The 11,001-nt window shown below is 42.6% G+C and overlaps 2 pseudogenes; both read right to left on the bottom strand.

Moving 5' to 3' along the window:
• Positions 1–6,596: 6,596 nt before the first annotated feature.
• Positions 6,597–7,073, bottom strand: LOC124987973 (eukaryotic translation initiation factor 1-like; annotated as a pseudogene).
• A 1,634-nt stretch (positions 7,074–8,707) lies between these two features.
• Positions 8,708–10,637, bottom strand: LOC124989303 (chromobox protein homolog 1-like; annotated as a pseudogene).
• Positions 10,638–11,001: the final 364 nt, after the last annotated feature.

Genomic DNA, 11,001 nt, shown 5'->3' on the forward strand with positions numbered 1-11,001 from the left:
CTCTGTCAGAGCAATGGACTTTCAAATTTAATTAAATGTTTTATTTGGGGCTCGATTTATTTATTTATTTATTTATTAACTTATTGTTACTGGGGATTGAACTTATGGGAGCTTTATCACTGAATTATATCCCTAGCCCTTTTTTAATTTTTAAATTTTGAGCCAGGGTCTAAGTTGTTTAGGGACGAAGTTGCTGAGCCTGACCTGGAACTTGCGATGCTCCTACCTCCTTCTCCCGAGTTGCTGAATTATTATAGTGCGCGCCACCGTGTGGGCTGGACTCATATTTTAATAGCAAAGAACACACACGGAACGACGGCTCCAAATTGTGCACATTCATGTCAGAGAAATAAAAACTTATGTCCATGAAAAACCCATAGATGAGTGCTCATAACAACTTTATTTGTAAAAACAAAAACAAAAACAAAACAAAACTGGAAACACCCAGCTATCCCTCTTTTCTTTCTTTTAACTTTTAAATAATTATAGATTCATAGGAAGTTCAAAGATAGTGCATGGAGGTCCCTAGTCTTTTTCATTCATGAATTTTTTTTCTGTACTCTGGATTGAACTCAGGGACTCTTGACCACTGAACTGCATCCCCAGCCCTTTTTTGTATTTTATTTAGAGACAGGGTTTCAATAAGTTGCTTAGAGCCTCACTAAGTTGCAGAGGCTGGCTTTGAACTCGAAATCCTCCTGCCTCAGCCTCCTGAGCCACTAGGATTACAGGCGTGCCTACTGTAATCAAGATACTCACTACTTCATCACCACAAAGCTCTTCCTCCCCCATCCTTTTTAAAAAAATCTTTATTTTTTTATTGTTTGTTCTCTTTAGTTATACATGACGGCAGAGTGCATTTTGATTCATTGTACAAAAATGGAGTACAGCTTTTCATTTCTCTGGTTGTGCACGATGTAGAGTCACACCATTCGTGTAATCATACATGAACATAGGGTAATGATGTTTGTCTCATTCCATCATCTTTCCTACCTGCCCCCTCCCCTCCTCTCATTTCCCTCTACACAATCCAACATTCCTCCATTCTTCACTTACCCCGTCCTCCACTGCATTATGTATCAGCATTCACTTTTCAGAGAAAATTTTCAGCCTTTGGTTTTTGGGGATTGGCTTATTTCACTTAGCATGATATTCTCCAACTCCATCCATTTATCTGCAAATGCCATAATTTTATTCTTCTTTATGGCTTAGTAGTATTCTATTGTGTATATATACCACAGTATCTTTATCCATTCATCTACTGAAGGGCATCTAAGTTGGTTCCACAATCTAGCCATTGTGAATTGAGCTGCTATAAACATTGATGTGCTGTGTCACTGTAGTAAGCTGATTTTGAGTCCTTTGGATATAAACCTACAAGTGGGATAACTGGGTCAAATGGTGGTTCCATTCCAAGTTTTCTGAGGAATCTCCATATTGCTTTCCAGAGTGTCTGCATCAATTTGCAATCCCACCAGCAATGTATGAGTGTGCCTTTTCCTCCACATCCTTGCCAACACCTATTGTTGCTTATATTCTTGGTAATAGCCATTATAATTGAAGAGAGATGAAATCTTAGGGTAGTTTGGATTTGCATTTCTCTAATTACTAGCGATGTTGAACATTTTTTCATATATTTGTTGATTGATTGTATATCTTCTGTGAAGTGTCTGCTCAGTTCCTTAGCCCATTTATTGATTGGGTTATTTGTATTTTTGGTGTTAAGTTTTTGAGTTCTTTATGAATTCTGGAGATTAGTGCTCTGAAATGTGTGCGATAAAGATTTTCTCCTACTCTGTAAGCTCTCTCGTCACATTATTAAATGTTTCCTTTGCTGAGAAAAAGTTTTTTCGTTTGAATCCATCCCATTTGTCGATTCTTGCTTTATATTTTTTGTGCTTTGGGAGTCTTGTTAAGGAAGTCTGGTCCTAAGCTGACATGATGAAGATTTGGGCCTACTTTTTCTTCTGTTTGGTGCAGGGTCTCTGGTCTAATTCCTAGGTCCTTGGTCCATTTTGAGTTGAGTTTTGTGCAGGGTGAGAGATAGAGGTTTAATTCCATTTTGCTGCAAATGAATTTCCAGTTTTCCAGCACCATTTGTTGAAGAGGTTATATTTTCTCCATTGTATGTTTTTGGTACCTTTGTCTAGTATGAGGTAACTGTATTTATGTGGGTTTGTCTCTGTGTCTTCTATTCTGTACCATTGGTCAACCCATCTATTTTAGTGCCAAAATCATGTCATTTTTGTTACTGTAACTCTGTAGTATAGTTTAAGGTCTGTTATGTGATGCCTCCTGCTTCACTCTTCCTGCTAAGGATCGCTTTGTTATTGTGCATTTCTTATTTTTCCAAATGAATTTCATGATTGCTTTCCCTATTTCTATGAGGTATGTCATTGGGATTTTAATAGGAATTGAATTGAATGTGTATAGCACTTTTGGTAATATAGCCATTTTGACAATATTATTTCTGCTTATCCAAGAACATGGGAGATTTTTCCATCTTCTAGGTCTCCTTTAATTCCTTTCTTTAGTGTTGTGTAGTTTTCATTGTAGAGGTCTTTTACCTCTTTCGTTAGATTAATTCCCAAGTATTTTTTTTTTTTTTTGCGGCTATTGTGAATGGGGTAGTTTTTCTAATTTCTCTTTCAGATGTTTCATCACTTATGAATAGAAATGCATTAGATTTATGAATGTTGATTTTATATCCTGCTACTTTGCTGAGTTCATTTATGAGTTCTAGAAGTTTTCTGGTGGAACTTTTTGGATCCTCTAAATAGAGAATCACATCATTGGCAAATAGGGATAGTTTGAGTTCTTCTTTTCCTATTTATATTCCTTTAATTTCTTTTGTCTAATTGCTCTGGCTAGAGTTTCAAGGATGATGTTGAATAGAATTGGTGAAAGAGGGCATCCCTGTCTTGTTCCAGTTTTTAAAAGGGAATGCTTTCGGTTTTTCTCCATTTACAATGATGTTGGTTGTGGGCTTAGCATAGATAGCCTTTACAATGTTGAAGTATGTTCCTACTATCCCTGTTTTTTTTTTTTTTTTTTTTTTTGATGGTGCTGGGGATTGAACCCAGGGCCTTGTGCATGCAAGGCAACCACTCTACCAACTGAGCTATATCCCCAGCCCCTATCCCTATTTTTTTCCTAGTGTTTTGAGCATGAAGGGGTCCTGTATTTTGTCAAATGCTTTTTGTGCATCTATTGAGATAATCATATGATGCTTGACTTTAGGTCTATTGATGTGATGAATTACATTTATTGATTTCTGGATGTTGAACCAACCTTGTATCCCTGGGATGAACCCCACTTGATCATGGTGCACTATCTTTTTAATATGTTTTTGTATGTGTTTTGCCAGAATTTTGTTAAGAACTTTTGCATCTATGTTCATCAGGGATATTGGTTTGAAGTTTTCTTTCCTTGGTGTGTCTTCATCTGCTTTTGGTATCAGGGTGCTATTAGCTTCATAGAGTGAGTTTAGAAGGGTTCCCTCCTTTTCTGTTTCATGGAATATTTTGAGGAGTATTGGTATTAGTTCTTCTTTGAAGACCTTGTAGAACTCAGCTGAGAATCTTTCTGGTTCCAGGCTTTTCTGGGTTGCTAGGCTTTTAATGGCTTCTTCTATTTTATTGCTTGAAATTGATCTGTTTAAATTGTGTATGTCCTGATTCAGTTTGGGTGGATCATATGTCTCTAGAAACTTGTCAAAGTCTTTGAGATTTTCCATTTTGTTGGAGTATAGATTTTCAAAATAGCTTCTAATTATTTTTTTTTATTTCAATGCTGTCTGTCGTGTCATTTCCTTTTTCATCACAAATTTTAGTAATTTGAATTTTCTCTCTTCTCTTTGTTAGTGTGGCTAAGGGTTTATCAATTTTATTTTTTCAAAGAACCAACCTTTTGTTTTGTCAATTTTTAAAATTGTTTCTTTTGTTTCAATTTCATTGGTTTCAGTTCTGAGTTTAATCATTTCCTTTCTTCTACTACTTTTAGTGTTGATCTGTTCTATTTTTCTAGGACCTTGAGATGTAAAGTTAGGTCATTTATTTGTTGACTTTTATTCTTTTTTTGGAGGAGCTCAATGCAGTGAGTTTTCCTCTTAGTACTGCTTTCGTTGTGTCCCAGAGATTTTGGCGTGTTGTATCGATGTTCTCCTTTACCTCTAAGAATTTTTTTTTATCTCCTCCCTGATGTCTTCTGCTATCCCTTATCATATTATTTAGTTTCCAGGTGTTGGAGTAGTTTTTATTTTTTATTTTATTATCGATTTCTAATTTCATTCCATTATGATCTGATAGAATGCAAGGTAGTATCTCTATATTTTTGTATTTGCTGAGAGTTGCTTTGTGGCTTAACATATGGTCTACTTTATAGAAGGATCCATGTGCTGCTGAGAAAAGACCTTCCCCTATCCCTTTAGAGCCATACCCACCTCCCTCTACTAGAGTCTCAGCCCCTGCCAACCATTAATGTGTGTCCCTTCCATAAGTTTGCCAGGTTAAGGGTGTTATAGAAATGGAATTGTACAGTCTGTGGCCTTTTGAGGCTGTCTTTTTCATGTGGCATGGATTCCTTAAGATCCATCCAGGTTACTGCATGCATCAATAGTTCACTCACCCCCTTCTATCACTGAGTAGTAGGCTGTGGCTTCTTTAACCGGTCATTTGTTGAGGAACTCCTGGGCTGTTTCTGTTTTGTGGTGTGGAGAGCAGTGATCTAAATTATGGCCTGTCTGACTCTGTGGTTTGCACTGGGAGTTGCCTGCGGATGACCCAGTTGCTATGGTAACACCTGGGGGGGGGTGTGGCTAAGTGCCAAGGCAGTGTGGCTCTATCATTTGAGGTCTTGAGTTCAGCACCTTCTCCCAGGGATAGTGAGTACTGGGCAAAACAAGACGACCTTAATGTCTCCCCAGTCCTGCATCCTTCAGGTTGCCTGCTTTGCTGAAACTTTCCCATCAATAACCTTTTGATGAAACCTCTGTATAAACTTGCTGAGCTAGCTCTTGAGTCAGTCAAGTCTCACCAGAGCTTGGCTACCCACCTGGTCCCAGCTTTTTCTCCCTGTGTGTGTGTCTGTTGGTATTTTCTTTACCCACTATGGCCCCTGAGTCCAGTATCCCCTTAATTAATGACTGAGTGGGATGAAAGGGTTGCTGCATTGTGGCAATCATGAATAAAGCCATGGTAGACATCTGTGTGTAGGGGCTTTCGTGTGAACATGAGCATGATCATGGTGTTGATACAGCAAGTGACAAGTCAAGGGTGGGACACAATAGGGCTTCAGGCGGTCCCGTTGAGCTTGTGGGGTAAATGAGAGGTCAGAAGAAGTGTGTAATTGAAGTGTAAGGGAACCAGTGAGGACACTGCACATGGAAGATAAACCGCCAGAGAGGAAGCTGAAACGAGACTGGAGTCTTTACAAGGACAACACACATAAACCCCTCCATTGCTGAGTGGGGTGAGTCTGCTGCAACTGTGGACTTCCAAATTTCCCACTTGCTGCAGCAGACATTAAAAATCTTTTTTTTTTTTTTTTTTTTTTTTGAGCCAGGCACAATGGCGCATGCCTATAATCCCAGTGACCCAGGAGGCTGAGGCAGAAGGATTGAAAGTTTGAGGCTGACCTCAGCAATTTAGTGAGACCCTGTCTCAACAAATAAAAACAACTGGGGATATAGCTCAGTGGCTGAGGCCCCTGATTTTAATCCTGAATTTGTTTATTTATTTTTGGTACTGGGGATTGAACCCAGGAGAACTTTACCACTGAGTCACACCCCAGCCCTTTTTATTTTTTATTTTGAGACAGGTTCTTGCTAAGTTACTAAGGCTGTCCTTGAACTTTTGAACCTCCTCCCTCAGCCTCCTGAATTTCAGGTGTGCCCAGGGCTTGGTTCTTTATCTTTTCTTTTTAAAAAACCTGGTGTTAGTAGCTTTCCATTACTGTAATAAAATACCTGAGAAATCAACTTGAAAGGAGTAGAGGTTTATTTTGGCTCTTGGTTTCAGAGGTTTCAATCTATGGTCCCTTGGCTCTGTTTTTTTGGGCCTGTGATAGCATAGTACACTATGGAGGAAGCACAAGGCAAGGAGTCCCACGGAGGGCAGGCAGGAGGGGTTCCAGAGTCCCAATACCCCTGTCAGGGGTACACGCCCACTTACCTAACTTCCTTCAATAGGCCCCATCTCCTAAAGTCCCACCACCTCACAACAGCACCACAGGCCAAACCTTCAACACATAGACCTTTTGGGTACATTTTAGGTTCAAACTAGCATAACTTAAAGGTATTTTATTGTAAAAATACTCAATGCAGCAGAATACCAGGCAAAATGGGAAAGACACTCTTTGTACCCCTTGTCTTACCCCAACCACACACCCCTCCCCAGATCTTACCTCTGGTACCAGATGTTACCTCTGGTAGCATCTATTTTTTAATTTTTTGGGTTCTTTTCAGTTTATTGCATGAAGGAGTTCAAATAGGGCCCCAAATGGTTACTTTACACAACCCGCAGGGTTTTTAAACTGTGGCAAGGGATGGAAGGGAAATTCCACTCATGGCAAACTCCAGTGTCAGTGAGCCCCAGCACTTAAAACCCATGAGCCTTCGGCTGTAGGCCCTTAGCCAGCCCATTCTCTATCAGGAACTGGTCTACGTTCTTGGGCTGGTCATCATTTAGCTGAATTACTTCTCCATACTTTGGAAGTTTAATTATAGTACCCTTTCTTCTTTTTTATTAAAAACAAAAAAATTTTTTTTAGTTGTAGATGGACACAATACCTTTATCTGGCTTATTTATTTTTATGTGGTGCTGAGGATCAAACCCAGTGCCTCACATGTGCTAGGCAAGCACTCTACCACTGAGCTACAACCGCAGCCCTGCAATTTCTTCTTAAACACCTTCCCTAATGTCAGCGATCCCTTGGACAGTAGTAAAGGTCTTCCTGCCATTGCTCTGTTGAATTCTTATATGAATATAATCCTCATGGCCAGCAGGAAGCAGGTCATGACCCTTGCTTGCATCAGTGAAGGAGTTGAAGGAGTGGAGGTTCTGGATAGCGGACATCCAGACACACCATACAATCCCTCTTCCTCCGCTTGCTGAAGGCCACAGCAGGAGAAGGCGTTGTGGGGTGGTGGGGACAGAGCTTCCCGAAGCCAGCGGGCTGGAGTGAGGGGCTAGAGTTTTCTGCAGCAGTTCAATGACTTGGCCTTTGGCAGGATCTTGAGATGATTCTTGAACATACTCTTTCCTGTGTATACACACACACACACACACGCACACACACGCACACACAGTGTCTAAACAGTTTTCTTTTATAAATCTGTAGTTTTATTAAGACAAAAACTGACAGCGTGTATGAAATTTATAGTTAAACAAAAATTTCACAGAAACCTAACACAGACCTAAGAAGATTTTACAACGTAGCTCTAGATGCAGGTCTAGATGATATCAAGAACTTTTAGATTTCATGATTCAAGACAGCATTTTGGGTATCAGTTAATTCATAAGATTTTTTTTTTCTTCAAAAAAATTTTTTTCAATGTGTTTAAAGTGAACCACGGCCCCAATATAAAAGCTAATCTCCTGCGACCAGGGCTTCTAAAACCTCAGAACTGCTGCAAGCACAAGGCCCTGAGTTCGATCCCCAGTACTGCAAAAAAAAAAAAAAAAAAAAAAAGTAAAACCTCAGAACTGACTTAATGAAAGTTGTACTGTCGGCGACTGGACCCTGCCACTAACGGTTTCAGAGTTCAACGTTAAAAAAGCAGAGGCTCCCACAGTTTCCATCCTGAGAGTACAGCCCCCTCCTTCCCACTCTTCCCTCTCCTGTGCCCACTGTGGCTCCTCTCCTAGTACTTCAGCCAGTGGCTTCGCTGGACAAGCTGACCTTATTTATAAATTCATAATTGGAAGAGAAAGGGTCTTTTTGTCTGATTGCTAGAATCAGCACCTCTTAGACAGCATGGTCTGCCTGTGTGGATCTCCAGGAGACCTTCCATCCCAGTCAGTTTCCATCTCCAGAATGGCAGCTTTGATAACTTCAGATCTGGCTTAGTTCCTTGTGGGGCACAACATTAACTCAGGCAGGGAACACCTTGGCATTCACAGCTTTTAAACAGTCTCTCACAGTCCTCATTTATGGGGCCAATGACATTTTTTTGGAAAAGGGAAGATATTCTGGACATAGAACCAAATCATTAGTTACTCGTTCTTTCCACTGTTTGGCCATTTCCCCAATCAGGTCCCACATTTTAATGAAGATGATCCTACTTACCTCCCTTCTTCCCTGCCCCATCCCTCTCACCCCAAAGAATACACCAGCAACCCACTTGCTATGCCGTAAAAATGCAGAATGAACACTGTTGGGAAGAAGGCTGTGGGTTGTGGAGATGCTCTTCGGAGATCAACAGTATTTTTTGCCCTCCCACACCCGATTCTGCAAATGTCGTCCTTCATAGAAGGCCCCTGGCTTTCTCAATCAAGTGCAGACTGGGTGGCCTGGAAGGAAACGCCTGCCCCTTTCCGATCCACGCGGACCGGTGTGCAAACTAGGCAGCTTGGAGCGGCTGCGGGGCACTGAAACTAGACTGGCTCTTCAAAGGACATCTTCTCAAGCCACCTTTATGGTGTCAAGACAAGTAGCTCCTTCCCTCCCCACTTAAACCCACGCTCAGAGGCCGCGGGGCTGGTGGCACTCAGGAGAGTTCATTCTTGCCATCTCTTCCGTTATCCTCCGAGGGGTAGGAATGCCACGTCAGCCTCTGCTCATAGAGGCTATGACAAGCCGTGGGCCCCTGAGGTGGCTTCCTGGCAGGGACCTGGTCAGCCTCATCAGGTTTCCATTCGGTCAGGAACACGAATCTGTAGCTCCAACAATCTGCTCGGCCTCCAAAGCTGGGCCAAGCCCCGTGGCTTTCCAGACTCTTCTTTTTCCTTCTTTGGTTGACCTTCTTCTCTCGCATCTTCAGAATCAGAATCAGCTTTACGCTGGCCTCGCCCTGGTGCGTCGTCTCGTAAGCTGTTTTCTGCGACTGTGGAAACTCGGCAATGAGGTCGGGACAAGCCAGGTTCTCTGGCTCCCTCGGTCGTCCTCATCTGCGAACCCCTCCACTTTGGAAGGTACTCCCTTTGGTCCTCTGCCGCACGACCATCGAGAACTTCTCCCACCACATACTCCTCTTCTTCCAGTGCCTCCTCTACTTTCTTCTTGTTTGTTTTTTCCCTACAGTGCCTGCCCGCTCTCTGGTGTGAAGGGTGACGCTGCTCACAGCAGCGCCCGGGAGTCCAGGAGGAATCCGTGTCGCGGTACTGGCGCCGTCGCCTTGGGCCAGCTGGGGAAGTGACGCCCAGGAAAGCAACAGTGTGGTGACCAAGGCGTTAGGCGCTGCCCTCCGCTGGCACGGCCACAGGGACCCTGGCTATATAGTTTTCATCTGCATTTTAATTGATGCAAATGAGGTACTACAATTTGTGTCAAGTGGCAGCTTGATTTTTTTTTTTTTTGGATAGGGATTGAACCCAGAAGCGCTTAACCACTGAGCCACATCTCCAGTCTTTTTTTGTAATTTATTTAGAGACAGGGTCTCACTGAGTTGCCTAGGGCTTCGATAAATTACTGAGGCTGACTTTGAACTCGTGATCCTCCTACCTCAGCCTCCCTAGCCGCTGGGGTGACAGGCGTCACCACCACGTCCCCTGCAGCTTGATTGTTTTTGGACTAAATATGCTTGGGCGGGCTGATAAGTGCAGGCTAGGTCTGCTTCCTCTCCTGCCCTGTGCTAGGGGTGGGGCATCATTTATTTAGTTCCTCTCCTATTCATGGCTATTTGTTTTGTTTCTAAGCTTCGCTGTGATATAAAATGTTGCAACAAATAACCTTTTATATATGCCTCTTTGTGCACGCATAATTCATTCTCTCACATCGACCCTAGAAATGGAATTGTCTGCAGGAAGTGGATTCACATCTAATATTTTGAGAGATCTTGACAAATTGATTTCTTAAAGGACGCACTAACTTATATCGCCACCAATAGCTTTTGAGACTGCCAATATTCTCACAATCTCGTCACCACTGGGAATAACCAACCTTTTAACTTTTTATGAATTTAATGGGTGCAAAATGACCCTCTTGTGGTTGGTTTTAATTTGCATTTTCCCATTTACTAATGCAATTGATCTTGTCTTCTCTGTATTAATTTTCCACGGGTGTTTCTGCAGTGTCTACCTTTTCTGCTTCTACTGAGCTGCTGCCCTTTGCTTATTGATTTCACATGTTCTTTTTACATTCTGGATATTAATCTCTGTATGACTCAGATATCTTTTCTGACCTGTCACTTTTTTCAAAATCTTGTCTGTAGTGTCTTTTATCATTCAACATAAATTGTTTTTAGGTAGAACAACCTATTGTTCTTTCTGGGCTCCCTATGGGGGAGCTGCTTATATGGAGGGGTCAGTCGTTCCCTGGAGACCTGCAGTGACATTTCTTCCCCAAGCATGCGGAGGCCTATTTCCTCAGGGAGGGAGCTCACTTGGGAACACCTGGGAAGGACAGCGGCATAGGATACTGTTTTCCACTTCTTGGGGCCCAACTGGGGAGGGGCAGTAGAGCCAGTCCCAGGGATCCATCCTAGGTCAGGAATGGGGTTGACATAGTCATGTCCTGTGCTGGGTCTGGTGCCTGGCAGGTCACAGCGATTTGCTGATATCCGCTCTTGCCATCTTCCTGGGGTGTGCATGGCCCCTGCCCACAGAGACCTTTCCCTCCATTCTTAGGCTCAGATCTTTCCCTAGGGACCTGGCATTCAAGGACGCAGGTCAGTGGACCCTGCTGGGCTGCGGCAAGGGGAAGCCCCCTTAGTCCCCACAGCTGGAATCAGTCTCCTGCTGGCGCTCTGGCTGCTAAGCTCTCTCCCTGCCTCCCCTCCTTTCTCCTGCCTTCTTTCTGGTCCTGCCCAGCCCCTCTTCTGAAGTCAAGGGCGCATGTAGGCCT

This window comes from Sciurus carolinensis, chromosome 7 (genome assembly GCF_902686445.1).
Source record: "Sciurus carolinensis chromosome 7, mSciCar1.2, whole genome shotgun sequence".
NCBI lineage: Eukaryota > Metazoa > Chordata > Mammalia > Rodentia > Sciuridae > Sciurus > Sciurus carolinensis.